The following is a 19,030-nucleotide window of genomic DNA, read 5'->3' on the forward strand; positions in this document are numbered from 1 at the left end:
AAGGAAGAAAATAAGTCTGAGGCGAGACTATACTTCAACACTTTTCTCAGGGTTGAGCTTGAGAGGACAATGTGCATTAAGGACCCAAGAGTTCTGGGTTTCGGTGAGAAATCCCGGAGTAGGCAGCTAGTCCTGGGTTCTCTAGAGCACCCATTTAGAAAGCCTGAGCAGCACTCAGGAATCATGCTGGAAGCGTGGTGGTGACTGGGCTTTGCAGGCGGGGGGCTAAGAGTAGGATGGGGAGAACAGGCACAAATCCCACAGGCCCAGACATCAAAGTCTCTGGACTGGAGCAGAAAAGTACCTCCTCCTAGGCTTTCCCTGTGGGCTGAGCTGACCACAGGGCAGCATCAGGACAATTTTAGGCTATCATGACATGGCTGGTAGGATGCAAGGGTCATAACAGTCTCAGACTAAGACTCCCATTGTAAGAATCAGAATTTTTCTGATGATTTTTATGCATTTTTTTATGAGGCCAGTGTATGAATTGTCTTCTGTTCAATTATGAAAGGAGGAAGGCAACACTGAATACTAAATCACAACTGCCACTTGCAGTTGATGGACTAGAAAGAAGCTACTCAGAGACCCTGTGAATTTTTTTTTTTTTTTTTTTTTACTTAGACCATCCAGTCCCTGAACACACAGGCCAGAGATGAAAGTTCTCTTAGAGCCTCCTCACACCGTGAGGACTCTTTGTGCCCAGTCTGTCTCCAGAGGCAAAATGCCAGCTGCTCTGGCCTCTTCCAATTCTGCTCTTTGAGCTCTACCCTCTGTGCAATGCTGAGTGCTTGTCTGACCCACTGCCACAGTGTCTCTAGTGGATTCGGGGGGGTGTTCTATTCCATTCCCTCTTCGGAGCTGATGTACTCACTCCTCCATGGCTGGAAATAATAGTGGCTGATGGTTCATAGCTACACTCCTCACCAGAAACCGCCCTCCGCTATAGGGACCTGCCCATGCGGGCTGTGCTGCCTTCCAGGCTCATAGCCAATGGCTGGTGCATGTGAAGAATTTAAGAGCCTACTCCTCATCTCCCAATTTGAGTCAACTCTGAGAGACTTCCCCAGCTCCAGATCTGCTTGCAGGATTATCCGAGACCCCATCTACAACTTCACTGGGGGTCAGCTTCTCCCTTTGCTCAGGTCTGCCTCCCTCATCCCTTACAGTTACGTCTACTGAGTACATTCTCTAACTAACTGGCTGTACAAGTTTGCTGAACAAATCCTCTGCAGCTCAGAGTCTGTTTCAAGGGAACCCAAGCTAAGATATCCTCCTACTGGGAGTCAGGCCGTGCTTGCTGCAGAATCACGGGAAACAAGTAAACCCGTCAGAGGGTAGAGAGGTCTGTGTTCAGCCAGGCCTGTGTCCATCACTAATAGCATGATCTTGGGAGTGTTCCTTGACCTCTTGGGTTTCCAATGAGTATATGAGGAAAGAAGACAGGCTGGCTCTGCTAGTCATGGAGGTGGTGGAAAATCCAATCCTACCATACATACATCTAAATAATATAGACTAATATAGTATGAATGTATGTATGTATTCACATGTAAATATTCCCTAGGTCTGGGCACTGAGAGGGTCTTGGAGCAGTAACACCTCCAACAGCAATGTACCAGATCTAATACCAAGTACCAAGATATTGGCTTCTAAATACCATCCTCCATGAAAAGAACCAGAATTCCTTGGCTGTGACAAGAAAAATTATGAGATGAGCTTGAAATAATTTATGCTGGACAACAAGGAAGCGCTCAAAGAATGATAGTTTTTGTCAAAAGGACATAGAAGACAGTAAAAGAGGCTCTCACTAGTTAAATCTGAGATAATTTGAGATTAATTTTTAAAAATGATCTCCTAATTTGATCTGCAAATTTAACACAACTACTATCAAAATCCAGCAGGATTTTGCTTTTGTTTTTTTGCAAAAATTGACAAGCCGATCCTAAAATTTATAATGGAAATGCAAAGAACCCAGGATAGCCAAAACAACTGCAAAAAGAAGAACAAAGTTGGAGGACCCAAGCTTTCCAATCTAAAACTTACTGTAAGGGAGAGATTTTTTTTCTGTAAAGGGCTAGACAGTAAGTATGTTAGGCTTTGGGGACTGTAACTCTCTGTCACAACTATCAACTCCATTTTTAGTATACTAAGCATTGTACAATCATCCCCACAATCTAATTTTAGAACACTCTGTCACCCCTTAAAAAACCTTGTACCCTTTAGCAGCCACTCCTCATTTCTTCGTGCCACCTTCCCAGCCATAGACAACCACCAATCTATATTCTGTCTATAGATTTACCTGTTTGGGACATTTCAAATAAATGGAATCACATAATATATGATTCTTTCACTTAGCGTTATGTCTTCGAGGTTAATCTATGTTGTACCATGTGTCAGTATTTCATTTCTTCTTATATTGAATTATAGTCCATTGTATGGATGTACCACAATTGTTTATCCACTCATCAGCTGATGGATATCTGGATTGTTTACATTTTGGGGCTATTATGAATAGTGCTGTTATGAACCAAGTACAAGATTTTGTGTAGACATATGTTTTCATTTCTTTTGGGTATATTCCTAGGAGTGGAATTGCTGGGTCCTATTGTAGCTCTGTGTTTAACCTTTTGAGTAGTTGCCAGACTGTTTTTCAAAGTGGCTATACCATTTTATCTTCTCCCAGCAGTGTTTAAGGGTTCCAATTTCTCCACGTTAAACACTTGTTATTATCCGTCTTTTTTATTATAGCCAGCCTAGTGGGTGTGAAGCGCGATCTCATTGCGGTTTTGGTTTGCATCTCAATGACTAATGATGTTGAGCATCTTTTCATGTGCTTATTGGCCATTTGTATGTCTTTGGAGAAATATCTACCTCATCCTTTGTCCATTTTTAATGGATTAACTTTTTATTATTGAGTTGTAAGAGTTCTTTAGTCTGATACACGTTCCTTGTCAGATATATAATTTGCAAATATTTTCTCCCATACGTGGGCTCCCTTTCTTCATGGTGTCCTTTAAAGCACCAAAGTTTTTGATTTGGATGAAGTCCAATTCACCTGCTTTTTCTTTTGTTACTTGTGCTTTTGGTATCATATCTAAGAAACCAATGCCACATCCATAGTCATGAAGATTTACCCCTACGCTTTCTTCTAAGAGTTTTACAGTTTTTGTTGAGTTGATTTTGTGAGGTAGTCCAGATCCATTCTTTTGCATGTGGATATGCGATTGTCCCGTTATCAACTGCCAGAGTTAACAGTCTATATTCTTCTTTTTGTGGTCCAGTTTCCAAGGTTTTGTGATTTTTTTTGTGATTTTTTTTCATCAAAATTGTTAAAGCTAAATTTAGTCATGTTAAGTTTCAACATGATATTATAAATTTCCCACCAATGTACAAAATATCCCCTTGGGTCAGTTCTAAATTAGGCTCATGCAACAAAATGCACATTTCATTTGAAAGCTTTTGTGCAGGTGTGCCTAAGCTGTCAAAGCCAATTTAATAGGGCCAAATGCCTAATAGTTGAAGGCTTAGTTTTTTTTTTTTTTTTTAATCAGGCTGTCTCTAGAGAGGTTCCAAGCAAATAGTGAAATCCTATGAAAGCTTTTTTCTTTATTTTATACCAGCCAAGAAAGATCAGTACTAAGTAATTTAGAATAGTGTCAAGGGGGAGTCAATTCATTCCTGCACTGATTCTGAGGCGGTGTGGGGAGTGGTGCCAGCTGCATTGCCCTTGAAGGATAAGTGGTACCTTGACCTCTGACAATGAACCACAGGGTCTTTGGTAGGAGGGTGGGCAGTAGTTCTGATGAAGGTGAGTATGGGAAAGGTGTAGAGGGAAGATGGACTTATAAAGGCATGCTGGGATGGATGGGTGGCTGAGAGAGGGCTCAGATACCTGGCTGAAGATATATGAAGATGTTAAGAAAATTTACTTGGAAAAAAGGCACAAAGGTAGTTGACATGAACTTTCAATGTCATACTGGGAATTAGAGAATTAAGGGGGAAGGTGGTTTCACCCAAGAGTTATTTAATTACCTATCTTAAAGGAATGTGCCTTTGTTATTTACTATTAATTACTCTAAAGTTATATGCTAAATATTATCCAGTGGAAAAGATAACCCCAAAGGTTATGGTTTGATTGCTCTGCTCAGCATGAACCAGTTTTATATCTTATCCAACATTTTTTTTTTAAAGATTTTATTTATTTATTTGACAGAGAGAGAGACAGCCAGCGAGAGAGGGAACACAAGCAGGGGGAGTGGGAGAGGAAGAAGCAGGCTCCCAGCAGAAGAGCCTGACATGGGGCTCGATTCCAGAACTCCACGATCACGCCCTGAGCCGAAGGCAGACGCTTAACGACTGAGCCACCCAGACGCCCCTATATCTTATCCAACATTTTAATTCTAACGTTCCTTTTTTCTCTCTCCCAATATTCCTTTATAAATGTCTGTGAATACCCAGTTCCTCAACATGCTCTTTGTACCAGATTTAACATCTTACTAGTTCCCTTATATTTGTAAAAGTCATGTTTTCAATTTTTTTTAATATTTATTTTTTTAAAGATTTTTATTTATTTGTCAGAGAGAGAGAGAGAGAGAGAGAGAGAGAGAGAGTGCACAAGCAGGGGGAGTGGCAGAGGGAGCTCAAAGGATCCCAGGACCCTGAGATCATGACCTGAGCCCAAGGCAGCCACTTAACTGACTGAGCCACCCAGGTGTCCTGATGTTTTCAATTTTTTGAAAATTATACTTTGACAGGATTCAGCTGTGATAATCCACTGACCAAGAGTTGTTAAGTGTCCTTTGAGGAAAAAAATCAGCCCTCACTGCAATAAGGGGCTCAACTCTGAACTGCCATTGGAGTCCTCATTCTTTATGGATTTGTAAAGAATTAAATGAAAAAGCCGTGAAAAATGTATTCCAAGGGAGTGGGAGGCTCTTTCCTGATGGCTGTAATATTACATCATAGTACAAATCCTAGGGGGCCAGATATGCCAGGTAAGCCAGACATTCTCGCACGAGCATGTGTTTAAGAATGATTTTAGGCAATATTGCATCTCAGCCCCTGCCTGGGCTACCTGCTGCTCCATTGTTGAAAGTCCATGTTGAGACATTCAGGTGCTCCTAACTCAGCATATAAAGCTGACTATTGCTTTGGTTCCCTGTAGAAAATGAGAGAACAACCTTCTTGGCTTCAGCTATGGTCTAAAGTTATTCACAAACTCACTGGGGCTAATGTTCACTGCCTGGAAGTGTTAACTGTTTAGAAGTGTTTCCAGGTTAGTCTGAGAGCTTCCCAAAGGCAGAGATGATCTCATTTATCTCCATATCCTCTATTTCTACCCACAGGAGTTGGCATATAGAAAGCATTCAATAAATTGCTGTGAGAGAACACCATTTTAGAAAAGTTCTACTAGCAGGTACTATACCTGGGAAACCAAAAAATAAAAATAAAAGATGTTCACAGAGAGAAGCACAAATCTACTAATTTATTGCTCCAAGCTTGGGATTCATTTTAATTTGCTTGGGTTTCTCATGGTAAGGGCGAAATAGCTTGGGTTAGATAATTTTAGAAAAAGGTACCCTTTGTGTAACTCAATAAAAATTAGCCTTTTCCAGTAAGATCTGAGCACATTTATCAGACAAATCAATTTCTCAATTTAAAAAAAAGCGTCAGACATCACTGTATTTCCTTAGAGTATACATACCATTTTTCTTTCTGAGATACAAATAGTTATGAGTACTGTCTAGGGAGGCAGAAATTAGAGTATCAGAGGGATAAAAGGACGCAAAATTGTCTCTACCGTATGGGGCACTTGGTTGAATTATGTCAGTCATATGCTAGAGTTACATAATGTGAACTAAACAGACAAAAGCTGTATTACAATAGTGTTAAAAGGTAGCATTTATAAATACTAACAATCTCTAATTTCAAAAACAGTTCACATTCATTTGGAATGGACAACAGTATACATTTATAGTTTGGCCCAAAGCTGTCTTAACTCTCCTGACTTCTGTCAAATTATAAAACGGAGAGATCTAAACAATCTGGACATCTGTCAGAATATCGCATTGGTCCACCATATTGATGACATCATGCTAATTGAACAAAAGAAGCAATAAATGGATAGCTTTGTAAAGTCCTTGGTGAGACTCATGTGCTACAATGGCTGGGAGATGAATCCTATGAAGATTCAGGGGTCCATCACATTCAGTACAATTTTTAGGAGTCTAGTAGTCTGGGACATCACCTCCAGAATGAAAGACAAATTATTGCATCTTGTATCTCCTACCACCAAGAAGAAAGCACAATACATCCTTGCCAATATTTGATATGGTCAGTCTCTTTAATGTCAGCTATTCTAATAGTTGTGTAGTAGTTTCCTGCTCCATTTTTAATTTGCATCATTAATTTGCATGATGTTGAGCATCTTTTCATGTTCTTACTCACCATCTGGATATCTTCTTTGATGAAGTGCCTGTTCAAATCTTTTTTTAAAAGATTCTACCCATCTATTTATGAGAGAGAGAGAGAGAGAGAGAGAGAGAGAGAGAGAGCGCGCCCACAAGCAGGGGGAGTGGCATAGAGGGAGAAGCAGGCTCCCTGCCGAGCAAGCAGCCCGATGCGGGGCTCCATCCCAGGACCCTGGTATCACAACCTGAACTGAAGGCAGATGCTTAACCGACTGAACCACCCAGGCGCCCCTGGATTGTGCTTTTATTGCCTAAGTCAAGGTCATAAGGGTTTCTTCCATTTTCTTTTAGAAGTTTTTTAATTAAGGTTTCACATTTAGGTCTATGATTCACTTAGAGTTAATTGCTGCATGTGGTGTGAGATACGGATCCAAGTTTGTTTGTTTATTTTTTTGCATATGGAAGTCCAGTTGTTCAAGTACGACTTGTTGAAAAGTCTATCCTCTCTCCACTAAATTGCTTTTATGCTTTTGTTAAAAATAGTTGTCCATACATGTGTGGGGTTGTTTTGGGACTCTCTTCTATTCCTTTGATATATATGTTCCTAGCTTTATGTTAAAACCAAACTGTTTTGATTACTGTAGCTTTATAATAACTATTGGGATTATGTAGTATTAGCCTTCCAACATTGTTTTTTCCAAGTTGTTTTGATGATTTTGATTGGTGTTGCACTGAATCTATAGATAAGATTGGGGAGAATTGACACCTTAACAATATTGAATCTTTTAACCATAAAGGAGGTGTATCTTTCCATTTATAAAGTTTTAATTTTTCTCAGGAGTATTTTATAGTTTTCAGTATACAGATCTTTCACATCCTTTGTAAGTTTATCCATAAGTAGTTCATATTTTTATATTATTAATGATACAGTCTTTTTTTAATTTCAATATCCAATTGTTCATGGTTAGCATATAAAAATACAATTGACTTTTTCCCCTGTGGTTTCTTCTATAAAAAGCTTTATTACAATATAATTCACACACAATAAAAATCACCCTCTTAAAGAATGTAATTCAGTGGACTTTAGTATATCCACAGACCATTGCAATCTGAGCACATTTATTTGTCACCTCCCCAAAAGGCTTGTGTCTATTACCAGTCACTCCCCATTTCTCCACTTCACCTGTGTCAGCCATAGGCAACCACTACTCTATGCCCTGTCTCTATGGATTTGCCTATTTGCATATTTCACATGAATATGATCATATAATATGTGGTCTTTTGCAGTGGGATTCCCTCACTTAAAACAATGTTTTAAAGGCTCATCTCTGTTGTGGCATTATTATCAGACTTCATTCCTTTTTTACTGCCAAATAATATTCCCATTGTAAGGATACGACATATTTTGTTTATACATGCATCAGTTAATGTACTTATTTGAGTTGTTTCTACTTTTAGTTATTATAAGTAATGCTTCTATGAATATTCATGTGCAAGTTTTGTGTAGATGCATATTTTTAATACTCGGATGGAATTGCTGGGTCATATTTTTTTTTTAAGATTTTATTTATTTATTTGACAGAGAGAGAGAGACAGCCAGTGAGAGAGGGAACACAAGCAGGGGGAGTGGGAGAGGAAGAAGCAGGCTCATAGCAGAGGAGCCTGATGTGGGGCTCGATCCCGTAACGCCGGGATCATGCCCTAAGCCAAAGGCAGACACTTAACCGCTTTGCCACCCAGGCACCCCTGCTGGGTCATATATTAACTCTATGTTTAATATATTGAGGAACCGCCCAGACTATTTTCCAAAGTGGCTTCACAATTTTACATTCCTACTGGCAATGTATGAGAGTTCCAATTTCTCCACACCCTTGTCAAAACTTACTGTTGTCTGCCTTTTTAATTCTAGCCATTCTAATGGATGTTAATCAGCATTTCATTATTGCATTTCCCTAATGACTAATTTTCTTCATATATCTATTCGTGTAAATTTGTATATCCTCTTTGGAGAAATGTCTACTCACATCTCTTGCCCATTTTATTTTTTAATTATTAATTAACTAGTTAATTTTTGCACAGAAGAGATTACCCAGAAGTTTAATTAGTTTCTAGAGGTGCCTAGCTTGCTCAGCCAGTGAGCATGTCACCCTTGATCTTGGGGTTATGAGTTAAGCCCCATGTTGGGTGTGGAGATTACTTAAAAATTAAACAAAAAAAAATCTTTAAAAAATGTTTAGTTTCTAAAATTAACATTTGATACATTACAGTTACAAAGTTAAAACCCTAGTTCTTCCTGTACTTTTAAATTCTGCATATACATTTTATTATCCTCTTAGCAATTTTTTTTATTGAAGTAAAGGTAACACACAATGTTACATTAGTTTCAGGTGTGCAACATAGTGATTTGACAACTCTGTACGTTAAGTTATGCTCACCACAAATGTAGCTACCATCTGTCACCATACAACTTCTTTGCCCATTTAAAAAAACTGGGTTATTGATCTTTTGATTATTAATTTACTCTCCTAATCTCTGTCTTTTAATTACTATATTTAGAGAATTTATATTTAATGTAATCACCGTATGTTGGGGCTTAAATCTGCCATTTTCTTTTTTGTTTATTCCTCCTCTTTTCCATTTCTTTTTCTTTTTCTTGCCTTTCTGTGAGTTAATTGATTTTAAGAATTCCATTTTGGTGGGGCACCTGGGTGGCTCAGTTGGTTAAGCATTTGACTCTTGGGACACCGTGATGGCTCAGTCGGTTAAGGTCTGCCTTTGGCTCAGGTCATGATCCCAGGGTCCTGGGATCCAGTCCCACTTTGGGCTCCTTGCTCAGCAGGGAGCCTGCTTCCCCTCTACCTGCTGCTCCCCTTACTTGTGCTCTGTCTTTTGACAAATAAATAAATACATAAATAAATAACATCTTTAAAAAATTTTTTTAAAAAGCATTCAACTCTTGATCTCAGCTCAGGACTTGATCTCAGGGTTGTGAGTTTGAGCCCTGCGTTGGGGTCCATGCTGGGCATGGAGCCTACTTTAAAAAAAAAAAATTCCATTTTGATTTAACTATAGTGTTTTCGAGTGTGTCTCTTTGTATAAATTTTTTTGGTAGTCGCTCTAGATATTACATTATACATACATTACTTACCACAGTCTACTGGTTTTAATATTTTAGTTCAAATGAAGTATAAAAACCTTACCTCCCTTTAAGTCCTTTTACCCTCCCCTATTTATAATTGTCTTAAATGTTTCTCACACATACACTGAGAACCACATCAGACAATGTTATATTTTTTGCTTCAACTATCAAACATAATTTTAAAAACTTGAGAGAAGGAAGGTATTTGCCAACATTTTCACTATTGCTATTGTGCTTTAATTCTTCCTGATATTCTAAGTTTTCATCTTGTATCATCTTCCTTATATTTTGAGAACATTCTTTAGCAATTTTTAGGGTAGGTTTGGTGGTAACAAATTCTTAGTTCTTCCAAGTTTTCTGTAGTTTCCCTTCATTCTTGAAGGATAATATCACTAGATGTAGAATTTGGGGTTGACAGTTCTTTTCCTTGAGTGCTTGGAAAATAGGCAACTTTCTTTTTACCTCCATGGTTTCTCATGAGAAATCTGATGTCATTCAAAAATATCTTCCCCTATAGGTGTTATCTCTCTGTCATTGCCTTCAAGATTTTTTTGTCTTTAGTTTTAAGAAGTTTGTTTGTTTGTTTATTTATTTTTTAAAGATTTTATTTATTTGACAGAGAGAGAGGCAGTCAGTGAGAGAAGGAACACAAGCAGGGGGAGTGGGAGAGGAAGAAGCAGGCTCCCAGCAGAGGAGCCTGATGTGGGACTCGATCCCAGGACCCCGCGACCATGCCCTGGGCTGAAGGCAGACGCTTAACGACTGCGCCACCCAGGCGCCCCAAGAAGTTTATTTATTTTTAAAAAGATTTTATTTATTTATTTGGGGGAGAGAGAGCACAAGTGAGCATGAGTCTGTGGGGGGGGGGGTGGCAAAGGGAGAGGGAGAAGGAGACTCCCTGCTGAGCAGGGAGGCTGATTTGGGGCTCAATCTCAGGACCCCAGGATCACAACCTGAGCTGAAGGCAGATGCTTAACCAAATGAGCCACCTAGGCACCCCAGTTTTAAGAAGTTTAAGTATGATGTATGTTGGGGTGATTTCTTTGGGTCTGTCCTGTTTATGACTTGTCCAGCTTCTTGAATCTATAGGTTTATGTATTTTGACAAATTTGGAAAATCTCAGCCATCATTTCTTTGAATACTTTTTCCACCCCACCCTCTTTCTCTTCTTTTGGGACTCTGATTCCACAAATGTGTATCTTTTGTTATAGTTCCACTGGTTCCTAAGGACCAGTTCATTATTTTTTTTTTCAATTTATTTTCTCTGTGTGGTTTAGATTGGGTAGCTTTGTCTTATCTTCAAGTGCACTGGTTCTTTCCTCTGTCTTCTCCATTCAGTTATTGAGCTCACCTACTGAATTGAACATTTCCATTTAGTTCTACTTTATCTTCTATTTCTTTGCTGAGACTTTTTAAATGTATTTGTTTCAAATGGGTTCATAAATGTTTGATGAAGCAGTTTTATGATGGTTGCTTTAAAATTGTCGGATAATTCTGACATCTGATTCATTTTAGTGTCAGCATTTTTAAAATTATATTTTGTCATTCAAGTTGAAATTTTCCTGGTTCTTGGTATGATGAGTAATTTTCCTTTTTAAATTGTATCCTGGACAGTGGTGCCTGGGTGGCTCAATCGGTTAAGTGTCCAACTCTTAATTTCAGCTCAGGTTTTGATCTTGGGGTCCTGAGATCAAAGTGCTGCATCAGGCTTCACATTCAGTGCAGAGTCTGTTTGTCCCTCTTCCTCCCCCTGCTTGCTCTCGTGCTCTCTCTCTCTCAAATAAATAAAATCTTTAAAAAGATAAAATTGTATCCTGGACATTTAGTGTCATGAGACTCTGGATCTTATATAAATCTTCTATTTTAGCAGGTTCTTTCTGACACCATATCAGAGAGGAATGGGGTACCCACCTTCTTTCTGCCCGATGAGGGCAAAATTCCAGACTTCCTGTTTGACCTTCTTGGCATCTCAGAGGGAAGTGATACCTTGGTGCTTTGTTCCTCTTATGGAAGTTGGGTATCTTGCCTCCCACTATGCCTGACACCGCCTTGGTTAAGAAGGTGGGGGTGACTTGTTAGGTCCTGCAATTACATTATAATAGGGGAGGCCTCATTATTGCTGGGTGTTGGTGAAAGTGCCATCTTCACATTCTGCCTCCCCTGATACTGAAGGGTAAAGAGAAGGGTACCTTTATACAGTTGGTGGGGAGAAGTCCAGAACCCCCATGTGGCCTCCACTGATACTATAAAGGAGCCTTAATACTACTAGGCAGGAAAGAAAAATCCCAACTTCCCACTCAGTCTTCTCCGACACCACCCACATTACAGCTGGGATGGAGTGGAACTCTAGGTTCCCCATTTCCAAGGTATTGCTGACAGAAGTTGTTTGGTAGGATGGGGAAGTATTGTCTATCTCTCTCTTGGTAGATTGCCTGTTTCTTGGGCCATTAGCTAGAGAAGTGGCTTGAGGAGCACTCCTGTTGGCCTTTCTCAGTTGCCAGCTACTCTAGCACCCAGTCTGGGGTACAGGAGACAAGAAGAGAAAACCCAGGTATCTCATCACTGTGTCATTTTGTGCTCCCAAGGTCCCAAGCCAGTAAGGTTACAGAGTCATTTTGGTTTATGTATAATGTTAAGGGCTTTTTTTAGTTGCTGTTTCTAGAGGAATAGGATGTATGTTTATTCTCTCTTTATCCAGAAGCAGAAGTCAATGTTGTCTTTCTGTCTATGTACAATATATATTTCCCTGTTTCTTAAAACTTTACTTTTCAAGTTTTCTTAATATAGGGTGCACTTATTTCTTATTGTTTATAACTTTTGTTGCCCTTATGGATGGGGTTCTATTTTTCTTTCTTACATTTAAAAATTGGCTAATACTGTTAATTTTTGAGAAGAAAAGAGTTAATACAGGAGTCTGGTTGCAAGTGTTTGGGAAGCCTAGAACCCTGTTAACCCTTGGCCAACCAACTGAGAATATGGCCTTCAGAATGCTCTTTATGTTTGATGACATTCTGTATGCCCAGGGCAATGGTTGATGCTGTACCAGTTTATTAGGATTGTTTTGCACAAATATCACAATTGATGATGTGCCTCATTTCACTGTTGGGGTCCTGAGTTTCAGTTACCAAGGATGGTCATGTAGCCAGAACAGTTGCCTACATGCCCCCAACCTCTGATGAAAGCTCCAGACCCTTGGACCAGAGCGAACTTCCTTTGGCAGACATTTCACGTCCTTCCAGTTTCCTGCTAGAAAGAGTGTATCTTTTGTGTGGTCCCAGGAGGGGAATGACTTGGAAGCCTATGTGTGATTTCTCTGGACTTCACCCAATGTATATTTTTGTTCTGTTGCTCTTACTCTGTATCTTTTGCTGTAATAAGTCCTGGCTGTGAGTATAACCTGCTAATAAGTCTTTTTTTTTTTTTTTAAAGATTTTATTTATTTATTTGACAGAGAGACAGCCAGCGAGAGAGGGAACACAAGCAGGAGGAGTGGGAGAGGAAGAAGCAGGTTTCTGAGTGGAGCAGGGAGCCCAATGTGGGGCTCGATCCCAGCCGAAGGCAGATGCTTAACGACTGAGCCACCCAGGCGCCCCAATAAGTACTAGAATCATTCTAGTAAACCACTTAACTTGAGAATGAGCATGGGACTCCTAAACCTTAAAAAAATAGGCTAATCTCTCATCCAACCACATTGATATTAAACTTTTATGAGAGCTACTAGTTTACCAGTTGATTTTCTTAAACGTTCTAGGTCATACTGCTGCAGAAAATGTGTAATATTTTCCTCTTCCTCTTTATTTACAGGCTTTAATTAATGTTAGGCCCTCTATATGATGCTATCAATATACTTATGTTTCTAGTTTTGTGTGTGTGTTTTAAAGATTTTTAAATTTATTCATTTGAGCAAGACAGAGCAAATAAGAGCTCAAGCAGGGGGAAGGGTCAAAGGGAGAGGGAGTATCAGACTCCCCGTTGAGCAGGGCGCCTGATATGGGGCCTGATCCCAGGACCCTGGGAACATGACCTGAGCCGAAGGTAGATGCTTAATCAACTAAGCCATCCAGGTGCCCCTTATGTTTCTAGTTTAAAAAAATATATATTTATTTATTTGAAGGGGGGGCAAAGGGAGAGGGAGAGAGAGAACCTCAAGCAGACTCCCTGATGAGTGGGGAATCCGACACGGGCTTGATCTCACAACCCTGAGATCATGACCTGAGCCAAAATCAAGAGTTGGATGCTTAACCAACTGAGCCACCCAGGAGCCCCATTATGTTTTTGGTTTTAATGGGAACATTCCCAATGTTCTATATTAACTATGATGTTTTTGTAATTTTCCAGTAAACATTTTCATATTAAATTTTCTTCTGCTTCTAGTTGATTGAGAGTACTTATCAATAATGAATGTTAAACTTCATTAATATTTTTTCATTTATTGAGATAATCATATAATTTTTTCTCTTTTAATGAAGCAGTCTGCATCTTTTAGGCATAGATATTTGATTACCCTTCTTTTTTTTTAAGATTTATTTATTTATTTGAGAGAGAGACACAGTGAATGTGTGTGGGTGTGTGTGCATGTGTGTGTGTGTGTGTGTGTGTGTGTGAGCAGGGGGAGGGGCAGAGGGAGAGGCAGAGGGAGAGGGAGAGGGAGAGAGAGAATCTCAAGCAGACTCCCAGCTGAGTATGGAGCCCAACATGGGGCTTGATCTCACAACCCTGAGATCATGATCTGAGGTGAAATCAAGACTCAGACGCTAAACCGACTGAGCCATCCAGGTGCCCCAACCCTTTATTTCTTCTGTAGTTATTCTCGCTGATTTTTCTTGATCCAAGTTTGGGATTTTCACTTTTCCAAGAATATCTTCCACTGTCTACTTTTTATTTCATTAAAAAAATTTTTTTAATTATAAATGAAATAGCCAAGAACAACTGGTAATACTAAACATGATTTTTCAAAAAAGATCCTTTTATATGGACATACTAAATTTAAATAATAGTTGTTAATATTAATAATGTTATGGTCATTGTCACTTAATTTTTTTTTATCACTTAATTTTTTTTGAAGATTTTATTTATTTATTTGACAGAGAGAGAGAGCAAGAGAGGGAACACAAACAAGGGGAGTGTGAGAGGGAGAAGCAGGCTTCCCGCTGAGCAGGGAGCCCGATGCGGGGCTGGATCCCAGGACCCTGGGATCATGACCTGAGCCGAAGGCAGACGCCTAATGGCTGAGCCACCCAGGCACCCCTGTCACTTAATATTAAACAAGTTTAATCTATGCCTCCTCTTATACCCAGGCTTTCCCCCTTCTATTATGAAATACATATTGCACAGAACTCTTTGAGGTACTGCATTAAATGTGATTCTTATACACTTGGTTGCAATATTTCTTTCTAACATACTCCGTCAATAAATTTGGTACCCAACTGTGCAGACATTTTTAGGCTTTACTTTTTAGCTATCATGTCTGACCAGGTTTGGGTAGATATTTTGCCCAAATGGTAACAACAGTATTTCTCATCCAAAGTGCTCTTCCAAAACCTTGCCACTCCCCCATTAGGAGGTAGAATTATGATCCTTCCTCTTGAACTTGGGTGGGCCTTCTGATTGCTTCAACTAATAGAGTACAGTGGAAGTAAATGCTATGTGATTCCTAAGGCTAGATCATAAAAGGCAATGCAGTTTTCACTTGGCTCTTCTTAGGAGGTTCACTGTTAGAGAGAGCCACTGTACTAATGAAAAAGCCCAGGCCACATGAGGAGGTCTAACTGGAAAAACTAAGGACCTTAGTCCTCAGCCCTAGCTGAGCTGCCAGCCAATAATAGCCTGTACCAACTTGTCAGCAACATGTGTGAGCCACCTTGGAAACAAATGTGCTAGCTCTCAGTAGAGCTGTCCCAGCTGATCCCATGTGGAACAGAGATGAACCTTCCCTGCCTGAGTCCTGACCAGACTGAAAATTTGTGAGCACAATCAATGACTATTTTTGTTTTTTAAAAAGATATTATTTTTTTGAGAGGAGAGAGAGTAAGCATGAGCAGGGGTGGGGGAAGGGCAGAGGGAGAGGGAGAAGCAGACTCCCCACAGAGCAGGGAGCCTGATGCAGGGCTCGATCCCAGGATCCCGGGATCATGACCTGAACCAAAGGTAGCCCCTTAATTGACTAAGACACCCGGGCACCCCACTATTTTTGTTTTATTTTTTATTTTTTTGGATTTGTTTTTTTAATAATTTTTTATTATGTAATGTTAGTCACCATACAGTATATCCTTAGTTTTTGATGTAATGTTCCATGATTCATTATTTGCGTGTAACACCCAGTGCACCATGCAATATGTGCCCTCCTTAATACCCATCATCGGCCTATCCCAATCCCCCACCCCCCTCCCCTCTGAAGCCCTCAGTTTGTCAGTGTTTTGTTATGCAGCAATTAAAAACTGATACAAAGATAAATCTGAGAAGTAGCTGAGAGTGGGAAGCATATTGCTTCTGAATTTCTATCCATTCATTTAAAAGGTTTCCTCTCATGGCTTCCACAAGACCACACTCTTCTGTTTGTTTTCAGCTTCACCTTTGTCCCTTTGCTGGCTTATCATTCTTTATGACCTGTAAATGCTAATATTCCTAAATGCTTAATCCTGGGCCCTGTCCTTTTATCTGCCCTTTTCTCTAGCTGTACCTTCTCCCTACGAGATCTCATACAGACTTGTATCCTGGTGACTCCAAAATCTATGTTTGTGTATCTATAGCATTCCTCTAAATTCCTAACTGGTATTTTGAACTGGTCACTTCATATCTCCCTTTGAATGTTTAGCAGCATTCTCTAAGTTTATATGTTCAAACCAGAATCATTTTTTAAAGAGAGTTATTTATTTTGAGAGAGAGGGAGAGAGAGAGTGCACACGTGGGGGGGAGGGGCGGAGCAGAGGGAGAGGGAGAGAGAATCTGGAGCAGACTCCCCACTGAGCCCCAATGTGGGGCTCCATTGCACAATCCTGAGATCATGAACTGAGCCGGAATCGAGAGTTGGACGCTTAACCAACTGAGCCACCCAGATGCCCCTCAAAGCAGAATTATTACTCCCATATCCCCTGACCTATTTGTCCTCCAATTTCCATTAGTCTCCACCAATCACCCAGTTGCTGAGGTAAAAAATTTTAAGATTTATCTTTGATTGCTTTCTTTCTCTCGCTCTCTGCATTCAAACCATCAGCAATATTAAGACTGGTGTATAATCTTCTGCATATTCACTGTTCAGATATACGAGCACTTACATACTATGCATATATATGGCTTTTGGCTTTACTGAAACAGACTCCAAACACATATTAATCTGGAACTTACTTTTTTCAGTTGATATCCCTATATCAGTAAATATAGATTCAACTGTTTTTTTCCTCCCAATTTCTTAATGGATCTCTAGATATATACAAATATCTATAGTTTATACATATACATGGGACCACAATATATTTACTGGAGTATGGTGGTAATTTTCCCTTTTTCTTTTCTTTTTTTTTTTTTTTTAAGATTTTATTTATTTGAGAGAGAGAGCACGCATGAGTGGGGGATAGGGTGGGCAGAGGGAGAGGTAGAGGGTGAGAAGCAGACTCCCCACTGAGTGCTGATCCTGGATCCTGACATGGGGCTCAATCCCAGGACGCTGAGATCATGACCTGAGCCAAAGTTAGATGCTTAACCAAATGAGCCACCCAGGCACGCCCCCTCCCTTTTCTTTTTCTCTGTCACTTCCTCCTTCCTTCATTTCTCCCCACTCTCAAATCAAGATAACTCAACTAAATGGCATATATCCACTCGTAGCCTTCCCCATACTCATAAAATCAAACAAATATATACATGTATAAATAAGTTTAAGTGTCTTGCTTTTCCCATCCACCAAACCCCAAAACCTCATGGAAACTCCTCCAGAATCTCTAGTACAGTGAAAATTCATTCTTTTAAATGACAGTGTAATAATACTCCTTAGTATGGATATTGTAAAATGTATTCCTGCATTTCCTTATTTATGACCATTTATTCCCCCAACACAATGATACAATTAATATCTTTGTACATTTATTCTTTGTACTAGTACTTTTATTTCTATAAACTAGAACTTCAGAAATAGAATTTGCTGGTCAAAGGATACACACAAGGTTTTATTAAATAATAAATAGATAGTTATTAATCAAACAGGGGTAGACAAAATAACAGTAAAACAAATATATATGGACTTACCGCCTCGTTTAAGAAATAGAGCTTTAGTGATTCTCTGAAGCCTCCTTGATGCTCCCACAATTCCTTTTCCCCCTTTAGAAAAAAAAAATCCTGAGTTTTTTTTACTTATCCCTTAAGTTTTCCCTTTGAGTTCTGTTATGCTTAATTCCCTGCATAATCTGTTCTTTAATTTCGGCTTGTAAAACTTCATATAAATGAAAAAAATTATATATTCTTTTACGTCCTTTTTTTCCTTGTCATTATGTTCCTGAGATTTAACCATTTCGATAGGTGAAGCTGAAAAGTTCATTCATATTCAATGCTGTTTGATCATTCATTATATAAATACTCTATGTTGTATGGACATTTGCCGATACTGCTATGGACGTTCCTGAACATGGCCTTTGGTGTACATGTGCAAGTTTCTGTAATCTGTGTATCTAAGAGTGTAATTGCTGGTTGTAGGGTATGCCCATACTCAACTTTACAAAGTAATGCTAAATTGTTTTCCAAAGCCATTATACCAATTAACATTCCCACTAACACTGCACTGTGCCTGATTTCCCTGAAACATCTTTTCAAGTGTTTCTTAGCTATTAATTTTTCCTCTTTGGCGGTATTTGCCAATTTAAAAAACTGGGTTACCTTTTTCTGATTGGCACGAGTTCTTTGTATATTCTAGATCAATGCTGTCCAACAGAAGTCAAGTGCAAGTCACAGATGTAATTTAAAATGCTCTAGTAGCCACGTTTAAAAAAAGTGGTAACAGGCAAAATTAATTTTATTTTTTAAAGATTTATTTATTTATTTTAGAGAGTGGGACAGAGGCAGAGGGAGAGAGAGAATGCTGAAGCAGTCTCCCCGCTGAGTGGGGAGCCCGATGTGAGGCTCGATCCCACGACCCTGAGGATCATCACCAGAGCTGAAATCAAGAGTCCGACGCTTAACTGACTGAGCCAGCCAGGCGTCCCTGGGCAAAACTAATTTTAATAGTTTTTTTTACTTAATAATATAATCTACTTACCAAAATATTATCATTTCAAGATGCAATACATAACATTTTTTTTTTGTACTAACTCTTTGAAATCTGGAATCTATTTCATACTTAACAGCACCTCTTAATTTGGCCTACCTACATTTTAAATACTCAACAGCCTACTGTTGTTAATACCTACTGTACTGGGGTGTAGCTCTGGATACTTTCATTGTTGCTGTTATGTGTGTTGCAGATTTTTCTTTCTAGCTTATGATTTTTTTTCTTTCACTT

At 39.2% G+C, this 19,030-nt stretch overlaps 1 long non-coding RNA gene across 1 annotated transcript in view; it reads right to left on the reverse strand.

Moving 5' to 3' along the window:
* Window positions 1-19,030, reverse strand: part of LOC123779803 (uncharacterized) — a 36,233-nt gene that overhangs the window by 8,213 nt on the left and 8,990 nt on the right. The window contains exon 3 of the long non-coding RNA XR_006776291.2: window positions 17,785-17,856. This is a non-coding gene — a long non-coding RNA (uncharacterized LOC123779803). The remainder of the gene's footprint in view (window positions 1-17,784; window positions 17,857-19,030) is intronic.

The sequence above is a fragment of the Ursus americanus genome, chromosome 14, assembly GCF_024610735.1.
Source record: "Ursus americanus isolate L20-20 chromosome 14, mUrsAme1.1.p, whole genome shotgun sequence".
Lineage (NCBI taxonomy): Eukaryota > Metazoa > Chordata > Mammalia > Carnivora > Ursidae > Ursus > Ursus americanus.